Source organism: Aotus nancymaae, unplaced genomic scaffold (assembly GCF_030222135.1).
Source record: "Aotus nancymaae isolate 86718 unplaced genomic scaffold, 86718_ANA_hifiasm-v0.15.2.pri h1tg000038l, whole genome shotgun sequence".
NCBI lineage: Eukaryota > Metazoa > Chordata > Mammalia > Primates > Aotidae > Aotus > Aotus nancymaae.
Genome location: NW_026988452.1, coordinates 1301319 through 1321062, shown reverse-complemented (window position 1 = coordinate 1321062; position 19744 = coordinate 1301319). Strand labels below are relative to the sequence as shown.

At 43.4% G+C, this 19744-nt stretch overlaps 1 pseudogene; it reads left to right on the top strand.

The window, feature by feature from the left end:
- Positions 1–19744, top strand: part of LOC135268156 (sal-like protein 4) — a 48435-nt pseudogene that overhangs the window by 28293 nt on the left and 398 nt on the right.

Below are 19744 nucleotides of genomic sequence, written 5' to 3'. Positions count from 1 at the left end.
AATCCCATGTTGAATTGTAATTCCCAGTGTGGGAGGTGGGGCCTGATGGGAGGTGACTGGATTAGGGGGAAGTCTCCAAGGGTTTAGGATCATCTCCCAGTGCTGTTCTCATGATAGAGTTCTCATGAGATCTGATTGTTTAAAAGTATGTGGCACTGGCTGGGTGTGATGGCTCACACCTGTAATCCCAGCACTTTGGGAGGCTGAGGCGGGCAGGTGTATCATGAGGTCAGGAGATCGAGACCAGCCTGACCAACACAGTGAAATCCTATCTCTACTAAAATACAAAAATTAGCTGGTGTGGTGGCATGGGCCTGTAGTTCCAGCTACTAAGGAGGCTGAGGCAAAAGAATCACTTGAACCAGTGAGCCGAGATTATGCCACTGCACTCCAGCCTGAGACTTCATCTCAAAAAAAAAAAAAAAGTATACGGCACCTACTTGCTCTCTCTCCTCCTCCTGCTCCAGCCACGTAAGATGTGTCCTCTCCTGCTTTTCCTTCACCTCCCGCCGTTACTGAAAGTTCCCAGAGGCTTCTCCAGAAGCCCCTATGCTTCCTGTACAGCCTGCAGAACCAAGAGTCAACTAAACCTCTTTTCTTTATAAATTACCCAGTCTCAGGTATTTATAGCAATGTGAGAACAGACTGGCACAGTGACATTGATGAGAAAGCAGACTGGCTATGCAATTAGAAATGGGATGCAATTATGCATGGACTTAAGAAAAGCATTTGATAGAAACACAGTTCTTAGCATAGCACAGAGATACAGAATGTGTGTATTAATTGACATTTTAGGAGTTGTGGATATTAACTTTCACTGGTATATAGCAAGTGTTTCATAATACTAATGCAGTCTGTTAAAAATGAGGTTCCAAAAACCATGCCAGTTTTTCAGGAAAGAAATTATGGAAACTTTTTCTGATGTGTCTTCCTGCAAAAATAGGTCTCCTTGTTTCCATTGACCTTGAGAGAACAGACTTGGCGAGATCAGAATATTTGCCAAAGGCCACACAGTAAAACGGCAGACTGGGGACCAGGGAGGTGTGAGGTTCAATGGTAAAAGAAAGGCCCTAGCATAAGCTAGACCTGTTTTTCAGCCACATGGAATTTTAGCTAGTGTCCCTATGACTTAAAAGCAGGTCTAGCATGTCTCCTTTCTCTAGGGTAGACTGGTACTAAGTAAGGAAGGAGGAGAAAGAATCTCAAGTTGCAGACTTTCTGAGAGACCCAGCCTCAAACTTATAATAGAAGGTTCCCCTCTCTGCCATGAATATCTGTCATCATATATGTAAGTCTCACAGGTCAAGGCAAGAATGCTGATATTTTATTCATCAGTACTTCCCTCACCCTCAGAGTGGCTTTCCTCTCTGTGAAGGTCGAGTTTCTCTCCACTCTGAATAAATTAAAAGCTGGCATCGTGATTTTCCTGTGAATGTGGAGGGCAGGCCCATGGCCTTTCCTCCTGCTGCAGAAGCAAGATAGCAGAGGCAGGGCATTCACCTTTCCACCAAAGCTGGAGTCTCTTTTTCCCCCAGATGAATAAGAACCTTGGAGGTTCACAAGAGAGAAAAGCTCTGCGACCCTCCAGGTGGCAGGAAGTCGGAGAGGGTTTTTTTCTTCAGACAACAGCCTTTCTGGTTGGGGGTGCCAGCTCTTCCTGTTCCTCTTTTTAGTGGACTGTGACGGCTTCCCAGCATGCTCTTCTGTTCTTATTCTGCCAACAGAACTCTTCTTTAGGGTTCTTCTTAGGCAAAACCTATGGTCTGGATGGAGCTGTAATTCCCTTCCTCCCCACCCTCTCAGGCCTAGCCACAGGATGAACAGTGACCACTGATGTAACCAATCAGAGCACCCCATTCTCCTGGTTGCAGTGATTGGTCCACAAATGAGCACTTAGTCCAAGCAGAGCCAATCAAAATTCTTCCACAAGATTTGTTATATTACAATGAGGCAGCCACCTCTGTCTTTATCTTGGATAAAGTAGGATGAGTCAGTCTGCTTTATAATGGAGTCAGCAGAGAGGACTGAGAGGGGTTAGGGAAAAGGAAGGGGACAGAGGTTGGACAGCATCCTTTAACACCTGAATCCATCTATGGGGACCAACAGCTGGATTTCTTACCTATAGTAGTTAATAAATTTCCAATTTTGTGCAAGCTCATTTGAGTCAGGTTCATGTTACATTCAATTACGTTTGAACCTTGACTTCTATAAATTCTGTACTGTGTTTATCCAGGTGAATGGTGGAAGAAATCTTTTTTCTTGGGGTGGGAAGGATATTTGTGACTAGAATCAAAGATTCACACTCCTCCTTGGAAAAGGCCATTTAAATATGCATACGTGTGTTGATTATCATCTTTTCCTGCTGTCTTCTGCCTTGTGCTGGAGCTAAATGCAATTTGAGCCCCACTCTGGAAGGCTCTGGAGTTGTAAAACGCTCGGGGTTCTTACAGTCTCTCTCCACTGCTCCCCATGCTGATGGAGTATATGTGGAGGGGAGAGTTTTAGATCTCTTCCCTATCACACAACTGGGAGGATACTGGGAAGGAAACAGATGGTGAGCCCCGTTTCATCTCAGCAAACATTTAGAATGCATAAGACTTAGCTGTGGCCTTGAGAATGTCTTGGTGAGGGTGGGGAGATGATTGTCCATATGCATGAAGTTGAATGTCCTCTTCAGAATATTCACCTATGAAATGTCCCTTGTACTAAGCAAGCTCTGCCTCTCTAATGTCACAGGGTGGCCCGCACACAGCTGAACCACACGTGTGGTGTTCCCTGGCAGGAACAAACTGCAGTCTACTTAATTTATGTGAGCCCCATTGACAGTGAAGTGGCTACATGATTACAGGGAGCTGAGGCTGGTTTACAAAGCAGGGCTTGTGCAAAGATGTTACCCCTGTGGTTTCAAGCTCTGAGGACTGGGGAGACACACTATTGCCTTTGCAAATTAGTAATCCAAGCCTTCTGAAGTTAGGCCAGGCCTGAAATAAGTTGAATTAAGAGCTAATGAGAATTTTTAAAACAATTATAAGTTCATTAATGTATAACTAAAGTACAATAAACTACACATACTTAGAATGTACCATTTGATCTCTTGTGACATTTGTTTATACCCTTGAAGCCATCGTCACAATCAAGGTAACAAACATTTCCATCTGCCCCCAAAGTTATCTGCTGCCCCTTCCCTCCTTTAATCCCCTTCCCATGCAACCCCTGATCTCTTTTCCATTACTATAGTTTCCATTTTCTAGAATTGCTAATAAGAATGTCAGAGTAAGTTTAAAACAGTGTCTAGATGGGCCAGGTCTGCCTCCACTGAACAGGTGGGGAAAGCTCCCCTGAATTTGTCCAGTTGAGGGCAGAGGCACTCTCTGCCCCACTCTAAATTCCTAATTTTCCTCCCACTGTCCCTTGAGAAATAAGCCATATGCTAGCTGGGGTGGTGGTGGGTGATACAGAAACTGCAATAGGAGCTAGCCAGGAAGAGCCAAGCATGTTAGGGGATGGGATAAAGTGAAAGGAGGGTGAGAGGTAGGCAGGGTCTGATCCTGTGTACTACATCTTTGTCAAGGTTACATCAAAGAAACGAATTTTAAACTCAAGCACAGAACTGTACCAGGATTGCCTTTAAATGCCAATGTCTCTGAACAATGAAGCAAGTTAGTAGCAGAAATGGTGAAGTTGTTCCTTGCGGCATTCTATTTTATTTTAAAAAGATACATTCTTATCTTTATGAATCCAAGTAGCCATGTTCCAGTCTGAAGGCAGAGGAATGAACTAAAGACATTCTAAAATATCTTTCAGTTCTGTAGTAAAGTTTTAAAGTGTTTCACATAAACATACTTTAAGAGTAGCTGGCTGGATGTGGTGGCTCACGCCTGTAATCCCAGCACTTTGGGAGGCCGAGCCGGGTGGATCATCTGAGGTCAGGAGTTCGAAACCAGCCTGGCCAACATGGTGAAACCCTATCTCTACTAAAAATACAAAAATTAGCTGGGTGTGGTGGTGCGCACCTGTGATCCCAGCTGCTCGGAAGGCTGAGGTGTGAGAATCGCTTGAACCCGGGAGGCGGAGGTTGCAGTGAGCCGAGATTGAGCCACTGTGCTGCATTGAACTCCAGTCTGGGTGACAGAGTGAGAGTCTGTCTAAAAAAAAAAGTAGCTAATTGAGTGACTATTTATTTATTTAATTTATGAGACAGTCTGGCTCTGTTGCCCAGATTGGAGTGCTGCAGCAAGATCTCAGCTCACTGCAACTTGAGTGAACATTTAAAAGTGCCTGAACTCAGCTGGACAAGGTCCATTTTGAGACTGTGAGTGGTGAAGCCTTAGTGTCAAGATCGGCAATGATGTGGGACTGGGGTCTGTTCCGCAGCCCAGCTGCAGTGTGCACATTCTGCTGTCATCCTGGGACTCAAGGTGGGGCAAATGTGACCCATCATTGCCATTAATAAACTGCCTTTGAAACATAATTTTAGGCTCAGTGAGCAGCATCATTAAAACCATAAGAAGGCATCATTAAAAGTGGTATTATTTACATGTACAAATAAACCATGCTCAAACTTCCTCCTACATTCTCTCTCAAGCAATAAAAAAAATTGATGGATACAATTCTATTGTTGAACAAATATCAGTTCTGATATCTGGGATCTCTTCAATGTTTCAGGGGTACAGGTGGCCACTATTTGCTACCTGAAATATCATTGTGTTTATCTTTTATAAAGCTACATTGCAATTACATTAGAAATTAAGGTCAAATGAATTGGTAATCAATTCTTGAGTACCTCCTCATCTGGGGAGGAGGTGGAGCACTGGGGGAGGTACCATGATGTCACTAAAGGTAGAAAACTCTCCCCTGGGTGCTTGTTTGCTCCTGGAGCTGATCCTCAAGGCAGAGGCCGTGCCATATTTGCCTTTAAAGTCTTAGTAGCTAACCCAGTGTTAATACACAGCAAGAGCTAAATAGATGTTTATTGAATAAAGGAATGAATGAACCAGAGTCACTAATGTCAAATATTCATTTTTTAAAGGTTTTTGGTAAAATAGATGAGTTCTTAAAATATTCATGAACAGATGTCCCCCCCACCACCACATGGGTTCATTATTTCCTCAAAGTGTGATTCCATGAATTTGATTTTTGAATGAAGGGATACATTTTTTATCTTTTTTTGTATTTAATATTGCTTTTAAATGTGATTTTAAAATCAATTTATAATTGTAACATAATAAAAAATGGGACGATTATCACAGCGCATAGACTTCATGGGTCTCCTACAATGCAGCTTGAAATACACAGTGCAATGACATATTTTTTCCAAAACTTTTCGCCTCGATTTAGAAATAACTTAGTCTCAGAAGATGGCTGGGTTATTCTGTCTGATCAGTTCTCTTCAACTGGTCCGTGTCATGAAACAATATAAAGGGGGCAGACGGAGGATATTCTAGATGAAAAGAGGTTTGAAAGACACAGCAGCCGGGCAACATGTGGACCTTGACTGGGTGTCTCTTCAAACCAATTAGCTAAAAAGTCATCTGGAGGACAATCGGGAACATATAAACATAAAATGAATATTAGATAATATACAGGATTTTTTTTTTTGAGACTGAGCCTCACTCTGTTGCCCAGGCTGGAATGCAGTGCTATGATCTCGGCTCACTGCAACCTCCTCCTCCTAGATTCAAGTAATTCTCTTGCCTCAACCTCTTGAGTATCTGGGACTATAGACATGCACAACCACGCCTAGCTAATTTTGTATATTTTTAGTAGAAGGCCATGTTGGCCAGGCTGGTCTCAAACTCCTAACCTCAAGTGATCTGCCTGCCTTGGCCTCTCAATCTGCCGGGATTACAGGCATGAGCCACTGCGCCTGGCCAATCCTCTCCTTACAGGTTGAAGAAATCCCTTTAGTATTTCTTGTGGGACGGGTCTGGTGTTGAAACCCCTCAGCACTTGTTTGTCTGGGAAAGTCTTTTCTCCTTCACGCTTAAAGGATATTTTCACCAGATGCACTACTCTAGGGGAAAAGTTTTTTCCTTCAGCACTTTAAATGTGTCATGCCACTCTCTTCTGGCCTACAAGGTTTCACTGAAAAGTCTTCTGCCAGTCATTTTGGAGCTCCATTGTATGTTACGTGTGTCTCGTCTCTTGCTGCTTTTAGGAACCTTTCTTTATCCTTGAACTTTGGGAGTCTGATTATAAAATGCCTTGGAGTAGTCTTCTCTGGGTTAAATCTGCCTGGTGTTCTATCACCTGCTTGTACTTGAATGTTGATGTATTTCTCTAGGCGTGGGAAGTTCTCTGCTATCAACCCTTTTAGTAAACTTTCTATCCTATCTCTTTTGCCACCTCCTCCTTAAGGCCAGTTACTCTGAGTTGCCCATTTGAGGCTGTTCTCCAGATCTCATGGGCTCACTGCATTGTTTTCTAACCCTGTTTCTTTTGTCTCCCCCTACCGTGTATTTTTAAAAGTCTGTCTTCGAGCTCACTCATTCTTTTTTCTGCTTCATCAATTCCACTATTAAGAGACTCTGATGCACACTTCAGCATGTCAGTTGCATTTTCAACTCTAGAATTTCTGCTCGATTCTTTTTAACTATTCCAATCTCACTGTTAAATTTATCTGACAGAATTCTAAGTTCGTTCTCTGCATTACCTTTGGGTTTCCTCAAAAAAGCTATTTTGATTTCTCTGTGTGATGGTCCTCTGCTTCTCCAGGATTGGTCCCTGAGAGTGTATTGAGTTCATTTGGTGAGATCATGTTTTCCTGGATGGTGTTGATGTTCTTCAGTGTCTGGGCATTCAAGAGTTAGGTATCTGGTGTGGTCTTCACAGCCTGGACTTGTTTGTAACTGTCTTGGGAAGGCTTTCTATGTATTCAGAGACTTGGGCTTCAAGCCCAATAATGCTGTGGCTTTTGCAGACTCAGAGGTATCACCTTTGTGGTCTTAGATAAGATCCAGAAGACTTCTCTAGATTACCAAGCAAGAGACTCTTGGTTTTTTCTCCCCTTACTTTCTTTCAAGCAAGCAGAGTCTCTCTCTCTGTGCGCGGAGCTACCTGGAACTAGGGGTGTGAAGATGCAAGAACTTCTGTGGCCACAACCACAGGGACTACTCAGGTCAGACCTGAAGCCAGCACAGCACTGGGCCTTGCCCAAGGCCCTTCCCTTCAGGGTGGCGAGTTTCACCAGGTCCCAGGCGTATCCAGAGATGCTGTCTGGGAGCCAGGAATTGTAGTCAAACACCTCAGCAATTTATCTGATGTTCTATCCTATGCGGCTAAGCTGGCACTCATACCACAATACAAAGTCCTTCCTGCTCGTCCCTCCCCTTGGAAAGTTTGTATCCAACTGTTAAACAGATTTCAGAATTAAAAATCAAAACTTCTTGCAGTGTTATTAAGAGCAGATCAGTACTTCAAGAAAATTTTTAGAACAGATTTTTTGTTTTCTATCAGTGTATTTTTAATATCACAGCTCAATTTTTAGGACTTATAAATAATCTCCTTCTAATTATAGCCAACTTGATCACACACAAAAGTGTGTTTCATAAATTCATCCTTTACAAACCTTTTGTGACATACGCAAACCTTCCAATCATCCTTCACAAACCTTTTGTGACATACGCAAACCTTCCACAACAGACTTAGATGTTCTGCTTTGTCCTACACTCTGTCTGTCTTCAATAACCAGCCATTTAACTTTCAGACAAAAACTTACCACACATGATTCTTTCCCATACAAAATTATCCTTTTTTTTTTAACTCTCTTTACCAAAACTGTATCCTCATACTGATAACTTTCTTTACATCTCTCTCTCTCCTACTTACTGGTCTCCTTCTATCTTGTTTCTATTTCCTTCCTAAATTCACATTTTGAAATAACCTTTAATAACCTCTGAACTTAGAATGAGAACACATGATTTTTTATTACTCTAAATGAAGAACACATTTTTATGCCTTTCTTATGTTTTATCTCATAAAAAATTTTAATATACAGAATTTTATGTATTAATTAGAATTTTTAACTTAATACCTGTTCTAGTGATAACCTAGGAAGCAAGAAATTTTTTAAAATGTTATGACAACATGTTTGTTTCTAAAATATTTTTATTTTTATAGATTTTGGAGGTGCAAGCACAGTTTAAAAAATATATTTAGGAGGTGCAAGTGGAGTTTTGTTACGTGGATATATTACATAGCAGTGAAGTCCAAGCTTCTAGTGTCGCCATCACCTGAATAGTGTTGTAGCCATCAAATAATTTATCAGCCCTCACCCTCCCTCCACCCTCCCACCCTTCCAAGTCTCCAATGTCTATTATTCCACTCTACATGTTCATGTACACACATTGTGTAGCTCCCACTTTTTTATTTTTTTTTTAAGCAGAGTCTCATTCTGTCACCCCGGCTGGAGTACAGTGGCGTGATCTCGGCTCACTGCAATCTCTGCCTCACAGGTTCGAGCAATTCTCCTGCCTCAGCCTCCTGAGTAGCTGGGATTACAGGCATCTGCCGCCATGCCTGACTAATTTTTGTATTTTTAGTAGAGGTGGGGTTTTGCCATGTTGACCAGACTGGTCCTGAACTCCTGGCCTCAAGTGATCCACCCGTCTAGGCCTCCCAAAGTGCTGCGATTACAGGCATGAGCCACTGCGCCCAGCCTAGCTCTCACTTCTAAGTGAGGACATGCAGTATTTGACTTCCTGTTTCTGAGTTATTTTACTTAAGACAATCTCCTCTAGTTTCATTTGTGTTGTTGCAAAAGACATGATTTCATTCTTTTCATACCTGAGGAGTATTTCATGGGATATATGCACATGTTCTTTATCTGCTCATTGATGGACATTTAAGTAGATCCTGTATCTTTGCTTCTGTGAATAGTGCCACAACAAACCTATGAGTGCAGATATATTTTTTATGTAATGATTTATTTTCCTTTGAGTAGATAACCAGTAGTCGGTTTGCTGGATGAAGTGGTAGTTCTATGAAAGATATCTACACTGTTTCCCAATAGACGTTGTAGTAATTTACATTCCCACCAATCGTGTTTAAGAATTCCCTTTTTTCCATATCATCTCCAACATCTATAATTTTTTTACTTTTTAATCACAGCCATTCTCATTGGTATAGATGGTATCTCATTGTGGTTACAATGAACATTTCTCGGCTAATTACTGATGTTGAGCATTTTTTCATCTGCTTGCTGGTCATTTGTATATCTTATTTTGAAAAATACCTGTTGACGTCCTTCGCCCAGTTTTCAATGGGGCTATTTGGTTTTTGTTGTCGAGATATTTTAATTTCTTGTAAATTCTGAATACTAGTCCTTTGTCAGATGCATAGTTTGCAAATGTTTTCTCCCATCCTGTAGGTTGTCTTACTTTGTTGATTATTTCTTTTGCTGTGCAGAAGCTTTTTAGTCTAATTAAGCTGATTTTTCTATTTTTATGTTTGTTGCATTTGCTTTTGAGATCTTACTCATAAATTATTTGACAAGCAAAGGAAGCAATTTTGAACTGTCTGTCACATATCAGTATTTCATAAATGAGAATTTTATTATTTCAGAAACATTTCCCTGTAATGTAATTTTTATATATTGTTAGACCCAAATATACTTAGTCTTTCTATAAAGTTTAAGAAGCCAAGGACAAACATATTTATGTTCAGCAATTTATGTTTTGGAATTTTTCTTATTTGAGAATGATTTGGACATTCAATGAGTATCACTTAACATAACTTTAGAATTTTATTTATTTATTTATTTATTTTTCATTCAAAAGGGTATGGATAAGCTTTTGTTTATTCACATAGTGGAATACTACACAGCGCTTAAAACAAATGAACCAAGCCACGTGTATCAACATGGATAAACCTCAGAACATACTGCTGAATTACAAAATAAGACCCTGGCCAGGCATCTTGGCTCATGCTTGTAATCCCAGCAGTTTGGGAGGCCAAAATGGGCAAACTGCTTGAGTCCACGAGTTTGAGACCAGCCTGGGCAACATGGCGAAGCCCCATCTCTGTGAAAAATACAAAAACTTAGCCAGGCGTGGTATGCCTGTAGTCCCAGCTACTTGGGAGGCTGAGGTAGGATGACCACTTGAGCCCAAGGAGGTCAAGGCTGCAGTGAGCTGCACTCTAGCCTGGGCAACAGAGTGAGATCCTATCTCAAAAAAAAAAAAAAATGAAAGCACACTATTTACAGAAAAATCTAAAACATATGAGAGAAATCCAAAATAAATACATATATCTCTTCAAAGTGGAGGTGGTTAGTTGTATCTGTAAATGTTGACAGCAATAGTCAAACTCTGTGAAACATCTAAGGAGGTTTATTCTGAGCCAAATATGAGCGACCATGGCCCAAGGCACACTCTCAGGAAGTCTGGAGAACATGTGCCCAAGGCAATGGGTCAGAACTTGGCTTTATACGTTACAGGGAGACGTAAAAGACCAGTCAGTACATGTGAGGTATACATTGGTTCAGTCTGGAAATGGGGACAACTTGTGGGGAGGGTGGCTTACAGATCATAGGTAGATACGAAGGTTTTCCAGTTGGTTGAAAAGAGTTATTATCAAAAACCTGGAACCAATGGAAAGAAATGTCTGGGTTAAGGGGTTGTGAAGTTCAGGGTTCTGATTACCTAGATGAAGTCTCAGAGGTGGCCGTCCTTAGAGACAATAGATGCCAAGTGTTTCCAATTCAGGTCTTTAACAGGTGCTAGAGCCTCGGCTAATCTCTTCAGGACTGGGAGGGCCTGGAAGGGGAAAGCTCTGTTATGTTACTAGAGACTCTTTACAGCTGCAGAAAACGGCCATTTCAAAATATGGCAAAGGAAGAGTGAGGAAAGGATTTAGGATGAATAGGGTTGGATAAGTTTTCTTTAGTGAGTTTATACAATGGCTTAGTTAGAAAAGCAAAACCTGGTATCCCGAGGTGAAAGTAGAAACCACACCCAGGAAGGAGAGAAGCTGTTGTTTGGTGAGTTGGGTTGGGGTTTGGGAAATTAACTGGATACCGTTGGCAGGGGGAGTGCGTGTATGCTGGCCAAAGATTGTAACAGATGAGGAAGAAATTTGGGCTTCGGAAGGGGATACATGATACCCCTTTGAGTATAGATGCTGCAGAAGCAGGAGGGTGAATTAAAAGGCCATGTTGCAATAGACGGGTGATAACAGGCTTTACGCCTTTTAAAGCCTGTTGTGGGATGGGGTACTGGGGCTGGCAGGGTAAGAGTGGTAAGGTTTTAAGGGGATGATGAGGGAGGAGTGACTTGTAGCAACGGATGGGAAGGCGATGTTTTACACCCTAGGGTTAAGGTTGAGGGACATAAGGGGAGCTATTGAGGTAGGTACGGGTTTGGGGAGGAGGGCAGCAGTGAGGTGTGGCTGTAGCCCAGGATTAGTCAAGGAGGCAGACAATTTCGCTGGGATATCCCAGCCTAACCGGCGAACTGGACAAGTGGGGATGATTAGGAAATAATGTGGGAGTGCTGGCCCAGTTGACACCAGACCTGGGGGTTGTGAGAGGCCTGGAGGCCTTGCCGTCAATTCCCACTGCAGTTATGGAGGCCAAGGAGACAGGTCCTTGAAAAGAAGGCAGCGTGGGTGGGTGCCTCCGAGGTGATTAACAAGGGGATGGACTTATCCTCCACGTAAGAGCTACCCGACGTTTGGCGTCCGTGATGGTTCAGGGGGCTTCCGAGATGCTCGGGCAGCGTTCGTCTTTAGCCACCAAGCTGAGGATTGGAGCTTCAGGAGCTCTAGGACCAGCGACGTGAGTCAGACGTCGGGGCCCCTCACAGACGGGGCAGGGCTTGGGAGGAATCCCGGGCTGTGGGCATTTCTTGGCCCAGTGGCCAGGTTTCCGACACCTGAAGCAAGGTCCTGGTGGGGCGGCTGGACGTGCTGCAGTCTGGGCACTTTGGAGTCTTTGTGAGCCGGTGGTGTGGCTGGGGTTTGTCTCACGGAAGAGGCAAGCATCTTCAGTTTTGAGATGTGCTGCCGCCAGGCAGATTTTTCCCTATTATTGAACACCTTGAAGGTGAGGTTGATTAATTCCTGTTGTGGGATTTGAGGGTCAGATTTAATTTTTGTAACTTTTTGTAATGGGGTTGATTGCGTGATAAAATGCATATTAAGCGTTTTTTAGGGGTGAGAGTGGAAGTTAACGATGATATTTAAGTTACTCCAGGTGAGATTATAGGACTGGGTTGAGTCCTGGAGGATTTGATGAAAAGGAGCCTAACCTGTGGCCAATTTGGAAAGGTTGGATAAAGGAAAAGGAATGTGCGCCCTAACTGTGCCTTTGGCTTCAGCCACCTCTGGAAGGGGGAATTGTTGAGGAGAGGCAGAGGGGGCAGCCAACTTTAGAATTTTAAATGACACCCCTTTCCCTTGGCTTCTGGTGTTGCTGGCAGTCCCTGGCTTGTGACACATCACTCCACTCCCTGCTTCTGTCATCATATTGTATTGTGTTTGTGAATCTTCGGAACACCTCCCCACTGTGTTTCTCTGTCTCTGTCTCTTCTCCTCTTCTTGTAAGGACACCAGTCATGTTGGATTATGGCTGTGAAGGTTGTCAGGATAAAAATGAAGTCACTTGTGTTAAAAACCCTGACAGAGCCAAGAAAGGACATGAAGGAAGACTGACTTCTCATGCACAAATGCCTGATAACAAGAATTATGACAAAAGACTGTGAAAACTAAAGCCTTGCACAAAGACCATCACAACCTTACACACACACACATACACACACACACACATACACACACACACACACATACACACACACACACATACACACACATACACACATACATACACACACACACACACACTCACACACAAATTCTTCTGCAAGAACATCTGCCCAGCAACTACCTATCTAATCTTGGACGTGTGCCACTCTTGTTATCAATTCTTGCAGCTAAGGAGAATCATCCCAAAACAATTATGTAATTATCCTCATTTTTTTCTTTAAAAATGTCTGTCTTTACCTCCCTGAACACGCACATAGTTTACTGTGGCACACATGTTCCCATTGCAGTGTCCTATTCTCAAATACACATTTTTCTCTTAGAGCCCCTGTCTCTGTTGTTTAGATTGATAAAATGATATCTCAAAAGTGGGACCCGGATGCTCCAGTCTCAGAGGAATCGGTGGCCCCTGGAACCGAGTGAAGTAGCAACTGAGCGCTTTGTTCTCTCTGCTGCCGTGACTCACGTTTTCTGCTCTAGTAAATATCCTTTTTAATTCTTGGACTCCCTTCCCTCGGTGAATTCTTTTTCACTTTCCAAGATAATAGAAGATGTTTTATCCTTTCTGGTAGGCGCTATCTGGAATAAAAACAATGTTTTTCTGATCTGAGTCCTCTGAGTTCTACAGAATTTACATTTTGTCTGATGCTGTATTCCTGGCATAGTATTTTGTGTGGTCTGCATACCTGGCTTAAAATTTTTGTGAAATTTTTTATTTTTTGTTTCATTTGGGCTTGGTCATGTGCAATGATCTGACTCTTTTTTCCCCTTTGCTTGTTCTAAACATTTTCCAAGAGCAAATATAAACACCTTGCCAATTAAAAACCACTAGGACAGTCACCACCATCTAAAACATCAGTCCAAACTCCCTGATAAGAATTACATAATTTTCTTCACTCTTAAGAGATTAATATAAAATAAAATGATATTCTCAAACATTAAGTCATGCCACGTTTTTGGGGACTCCTGCCAATTACATGACTTTTTCTCATTCACTTTTTTTATTTAAAAATTTTTTTATATACAAATGGGGTCTCACTACATTGCCCAGGATGGTCATGAACTCCTGGCCTCAAGTGATCTGCCTGCCTTGGTTACCCAAAGCACTGGAATTGCAGGCATGAGCCACCATGCCCAGCCATGTTTTTAAACCAGTGGCCGCCATGGGGATTTGTTTTACTTAAAGCTGAATTAGAAACTGTAACTGCAGAGCTAACATGAAGAGTCTTTTAAGTTTTTTCTCTCTCTCTTTATTGTGTCTAGTTTGAATCTGCTGACTTTTCTACTTGTATTGAGATAAATACACTGCTTATGGCATTCCAGACAAGATTTTTTTTTAAGGTCTTAAAAGGCTTTCAGATTAATGGCTTTACAAATTACAACGGCTCTGTGACAGCCAACAATCTGACATGAAATGTAAATTCAGGTTTGCCTGAAAAACAGATTCTTAGGGTGATGACACAGTTAACTAATGGACTGATATTCTAAAATAAAGTAACTAGGTAAATGTTTATAAATTAGGCCCTCAGATTAAACAGGTCAAAATCTTGAGCTCGGGGCAATAATACAAGTTGTCTCTCTGGCATAAAAATGGCTTTCTTTGTCTGCCGTGCCCAGCAAAAGGAAACCAGATAAAAACCTGCTAAAATGTTTTCTCTGTTGTTTCAAGTCACCCAGTGTGTGGTACCTTGTAATGACAGGCTTAGAAAACAAATACATACTCTATGAAAATTAAAAACATTGGCTCAGGAAAAGAATCATAAACACAAGTAAAAATTAAATGATTGAGTTCCAGTGGAAAGGTCAGCAAGTGTTCTCTTCCAGAAACAACTATAAAACTGAACAAAACTAAAAGAAAGTCACTCAGGACTTTGGAGTAGACCAAAGGCAAGCAACAAAATGAGGAGCATGTATTTCTTAACAGCTGCCGAACTTCGGGTAAGAATAGTCTAGTTTTGCTTAAAATGAAGTTTTAACATGATTATAAGGGAAGGAGGGAAGGTGTTATCTCATGCAGCTATTATCCTGCTAGAACTTCTCATTAATTCTCAAAAAAATGGAAACACACCAACGACACGTGAATATTTTGTCATGGCAAAATAGAAAAACAATATCAGTACAATGAAATTCCACATGGATTCTCATCTTTCATTCTCATTTCTCTTCTTTGACAGTAATGCAGCTAGGAAGGTAATTCAGTTTGTGTTTGTTTTGATATTAGATAAATAATATCACAATGTTCTACACCACTGCGGCTGGGGCCACATCTGCAAAGTCCGGGGTCAGTTCCCGTGTCCCCAGCAGCACTGGTGGTGGGGGAGCCGGGGGCTCCAGTGACCCACCCAGTGGTGGCGGCGATCGATGCTCTTGATCTGGGTAAGAGTCACATTCTACTCCACGTTAGATTTATATTTTTCAGAATGTGTAGTACTTCATCATAAAAGAAAATGGTTTTAAAAACTGAATTATCTTTTCTCCTCTAATGAAATCCTTTGCAGAACTCATTTCTCTGCTCTTGTTTATAGAAAGATTTAAGACTTATTTTCAAAGAATATAACAGCACAATAGTGCTGCCTTCCAGTAGTTCTGTACTCCATCACTTCTGATGTGGATTACACAAGATGTACAAAGATTTAATAATAAACCTCTATGGTGATGAAGTGAGTGAGGATGAACCACAGTAAAATGGCTTCATCGGAAGGAGACGCATGTCTGTGAGAAATGCTGTGCAGGGCTCTTTAGCATCTCCGAGTTATTGGAAGATAAGAAAGAAAATCACACTAAAAAGGTACCTGTTCTCATCATGAATGACAGCAAGGGACCAGTGTCTTCAGAAGACTTCTCCAGAGCTGTACTTAGCTACCAACCACCCAGCCCAAGCAGTGAGGATGGCCACGGGGAGATTGGTGGCGGCTCAGGGGACATGAAGAAGCCAGTTGTGGACTCTGTGGTGTACCTAAAGACAGAGAGGGCCCTGGCACTTGCCCCCAAGACATAAGCTGTTTACAAATGTGACCTTGCAGGCACTGAGAGGCACCGAGGTGGCAGTGAGTCAGCGGAGTGCAAATCTGCCGCCTGCCCCAGTGCCCGGCACCAGCAGCACCCATGGGTGCTTAGCAGGTCCTGTGTCTGCAGCAGCAGCTTCAGCAGGTCCAGCTCACCCAGCAGATCGCATCCAGGTGCACACGTGGCCCTCTCATGCCCTCCACTCTGGCGGCAGACGATGACCTTGGGCAGCCATGTGTCCCAGCAGGTTTCTACGGCTGTGACTTTGTTCAGCTGGAAGCCAGGGTCTGTCTCTGGATGCCTTGAAACAAGCCAAACTACTTCACGCCAACACCCCTTCTGCCACCAGCTCTCTGTCCCCAAGGCTGACTCCCTTTGCTCTGAAGCTAGATGGAACCAAGGTGCTCCCAAACATCACGTCTCCTCTCCCACATGCTGTGCTTCCTCAGACGCCAGGCTCGGTGCTCTTCCAGAGTCCTTTCTCCACGGTGGTGCTAGACCCTTCCAAGAAAGGGCAGAGGAAGGCACCGAACATCTCCACAGCTGACGTCAAACCTGGAGATGAGGCGGTCCCCTACAAGCACGGGTGTGGAGCGGTCTCCCTTCCATGCTTATCTGAGCCCAGGCAACCTGTGTCCAAGCGGAAGTTCCTGGCATGTTGGTGGAACCCCCAACATTGTTCCCAGGATGACCCCTCCATCAGCAGCCCAGCCATGCTGAGCAACACGGCTGCACACGGTGTGGGAAGAACTTCTCGCCCACTGGTGCCCTTCAGCGTCACGAGTGGACTCACACTGGAGAGAAGTCTCTGATACGCAACACTTGTGGGGGAGTTTTGCCACCGAAGTCAACCTGAAGGTCCATTACGTGACACATGGGGTGAACAGTAACTCAGCCACCATGGGAGGGAGCTGGCCCTCGAGAACACCATGGCTCTGTTAAGAACAGATGGAAAAAAGTCTCGGAAATGTTTCCCAAGGAAATCCTGGCCCCTTCGGTGACTGTGGGCCCTGTGGTGTGGAACCAGGACACCAGCATGCTCAATGGCAGCCTGGCCATGGAGACCAGTGAGAGCCCAGTGATTGAAGTGGGGGTGTCCTACCCGCCGGCTTCCTTGGAGGCCAGAATGACACCACCATCCCCGAGATGGATGGCTCCCAATCAGGCATCAGTGCAGATGTGGGAAAAGCAGGTGCTACTGACCGACCGCGTTCCTTCACTTCCTGGAAGAAAGCAAGATTGCGGTCAGTGAAGCTAATGGAGAACTTCCATGGAAGGAGGAGTGCAGACAGAGTGAAATCTCTAGATCTGCTTTCCTGGTAAGCACTCACCTCCTGTCTTCTTTTTCTTACTGACATGCAATGACATTTTTGGAGGTTGTGACCGCAACTTCGGACAAGTCCGACAGTCACGATTGTTGCTATGCTACTTTGCAAAAAGTTGAAAAATCAAACAAAAAAAAAAGTTCACACCAAAACAAATAAAGACAAGCATTGAAAAAAAGAGAAAGAAGTGGGTCTTGCGAAGTAGCTTTTGTACCTGTGACAAACTGTATACATAGAACCTTTGTACAACCTAGAATTTTTTCCGAAGACTGTTACCTATGTCGGGGTGAACCGCTGGAACTTACTGACCCAACGTGGAAAAGACAGTGACTTCGGCTAACTGAGGGAGGGGCACCGTATGCTTCCACGATAACTCACATATGTGGTGAAAGGACAAGGTCTGCCACCTACATTCGGGGCCTATGTGTATACGCCCCACCCCCGTCCCCATCTTATTGTTTCTTTGAACGTACTTAAACAAAGAAAAGAAAACTAAGGGTGCAGAATTATAAAATTGCTTCAACTTTTTTTTTTTTTTTTTTTTTTGAGATGGAATCCCACTCTTTCACCCAGGCTGGAGTGCAGCGGCGCGATCTCAGCTCACGGCAAGTCCCACCTCCCGGGTTCAAGCGATTCTCCTGTTTCAGCCTCCCAAGTAGCTGGGACTACAGGAACGCGCCACCACGCCCAGCTAATTTTTTTTTTTTTTTTTTTTTTTAGTACAGATGGGGTTTCACCATGTTAGTCAGGCTGGTCTCAAACACCTGACCTCAAATGATCTACTGGCCTCGGCCTCCCTGTAAGCTCTGGGATTGCAGGCGTGAGCCACTGGGCCTGGCCTGCTTCCACTTTAGAACCTTAGGTCGGATGTCCTCGGGTGGACTTGTGGTAGCGCCCAGGGAGTTAGGGTGCGTCTTGCTGCTTATTTAAATACAGTTCAGTTGGCGCCTGAGAGTGCCACTGTCCTCTCCACGCTTCCCAGGCGCCGTTCTCTTCCTGAACCCCGGAAGAGGTGGGCACCTGAGCGGGGACTCTCAGGTGGCTTCATTTCGTTTCTCAGTGCCTACTCTATTGAAGAACTGGGTTTTATTCTTGAGAAGAAACTCATGGAAGGGTGTGTTTCCTATCACTGGTTCACATACTAATTTTTTTGCTGAATTTCCTTGTTGGGACTTAAGCCAAGTAATTATAAAGATTTTTGTTTGTTTGTTTTCTTCCTGAATATTTTATGAAGGCTATGAAGCCGGAATAGGCAATTCCTGGGTGTGAAAGCTTTAATTTATCTACCTCATTTATTTTTATATTCTTTTGTAGCCAGAGTCTCAGCTTTCCTATTTTAGAACTGACGAAGTGTTCCCAGGCCCTGTCTAACATCTAACAGTTGTGTTGGTGGGAAGAGCTGAACGTTCCGGAGGTTTCCGTGATGCCTTTTTTTGTAGCCTCCTTTTGTAAGTGTAACTGAGCAAATGAAACATTGCTTTTCTGGTTTAACAAGAAAGGAGAAAGAAAGAAAGACTCTAACTTCTGGGAGAAAAGTCTTTGCCCTCTGGGTGGAAGGCCCTGACTGAAAAGTGGGTCCAAGACTGTTAGTCAGTGTCGTCTCTTAGTTACTGCACTTGGCTTTAGGGTCCCCAGATGTTATTAGTATTGTTACTCTTTCTGCCAAGGTGTTCCTTCCCTCTGGAGTTGTAAGTGAACACAGTACTAGTCCCTGTTTACACTGTGAAACGGATGTCATGAAGAACACACCGGTGGCTTTCTCACTGCTGAGCTAATAATGCCTCGTGAACGGAAGATCTATGGAGAAACCCCTTTCCTTGCACCCGCTGACGCTTTCTGTCTGTTGGAAAATACATTTTGAACTTTTTCCCCCAAAAAGCTTACCTATTTTACTTCCTGTGAATCTGTAATTATTTCAAAATTAAAACTTAAAAGTTACAGACAAGGAAAGAAATCTTTGCTTTTACATTTTCTGCCACTTCCACAGCAATGCTGGTACTTCTCGTTCATTATATAATACTGTTTGCATCCCTAGAGAGAAACGTTTCAGGCCTGGGCCTGTGAGTAAGAGGCTCCTTATGTCTCTCTGGCCTAGTGCTACTTTAAGAAGCAACACAACCTAATTTCTGGGCAAGAAAGCTAAGGGCTCTCCATTAACTTAGAGATTGGAAGTAAAGGGAACTCCAAGACAGGGATAAAACATGCCATGGTTTTGTTGTTAGCTGACCTTTCCCCCAGTTGTGTACTCACGGCATTCTGCCCCTAACCCCACTGCCTGTGGGACAATTTCCACCGTGTCTTCTCTTCACTTGTGTCTCCAGCTCCTCTGATTGTTCATAAACTCCCGTCCCTCCCAGCCTCAAGTGCCCTTCCCTGATCATTGTTTCCTTGTCCAGTGCATCATGTAGCAGAAACATCAGAGTCGTACAATCTTAGGTGCAAATTTCTGAGTGCAAACTCACCCCTTTCCGGTCTTGTGAACTTGGACCAGCAATTTCACTGAGCCTTGATTTCCTCGTCTCTCCTTCTGGGGTGATCCCTTTCCCCCAGGAGTGTGGAGTGCAGTTGGTGAGGACTTTATGAGAAAGCCCCTCGCCAGGTCAATACTAGCTCCTCTTCTCTCTCCCTGACTTTGGCGGCTTGCCCTCCTGGCCAGC